General features: G+C 43.9%; 1 pseudogene; it reads right to left on the reverse strand.

Moving 5' to 3' along the window:
- Nucleotides 1–206: 206 nt before the first annotated feature.
- On the reverse strand, nucleotides 207–713 carry LOC118904280 (annotated as a pseudogene).

Raw genomic sequence — 713 nt, forward strand, 5'->3', positions numbered from 1 at the left:
TCTCTATCAAAATACACTTTTCACTGGGAAAAATAAATAAAACAGACAAATGGATCTACACAAAGTAAAAATTAACTTTGGTAAATTTCAGTGTGGGACAGTCCATAACAAGCTTATTTGCCCTTACTCCCCCAGAGCTGATCATCTTCCAAGTTAAGATTTTAAAAATATTTTTAAATTGAGATTATTATGTTGACATTTGTTCCTCATTCCACATCATCTTCAGCCAAGCTCTAAGCACTTAAAATTCTCTGACTAGTTGTTGGGAGCTTAGTCAGAAGCCTCTGGAAAACTGGTGGTGGAACAGTTTGCTGCAACACTTGGAGTAACTGCTGTGGCTGTCCACACACAGCAATTGCATTTGTCAAATGGTCCACACCCTTCTCATATTCACCTTGAGCTAGTAACTCTTCACCAAGCTGTATTTCTTCAAGGAAGAATTTCTGAACGGCTTCAGCATCTTTAAGGTCAGGTAACTTGGAAAGTCCAGCTCTCTCCTTGGCAAGCTTCTGTTTCTTTCTTCGTTCTCGCAGCCTGTTCTTGAAGTTGGGGTCACTCCGTCTCCTGTGGTCGAAGTAAATGCAGGACCCAATGAAAAGGGCCCCGCACACGCCGGTGGAGATGGCGCTGTTCCGGCCCTCTATCTTCTCTCCAACGAGGCTTCGCAAAGAAGCCGTTGGCTCAGAACCCTCGGAGCGGACTCCCACTTTCAT

The sequence above is a fragment of the Balaenoptera musculus genome, chromosome 11, assembly GCF_009873245.2.
Source record: "Balaenoptera musculus isolate JJ_BM4_2016_0621 chromosome 11, mBalMus1.pri.v3, whole genome shotgun sequence".
Taxonomy (NCBI): Eukaryota; Metazoa; Chordata; class Mammalia; order Artiodactyla; family Balaenopteridae; genus Balaenoptera; species Balaenoptera musculus.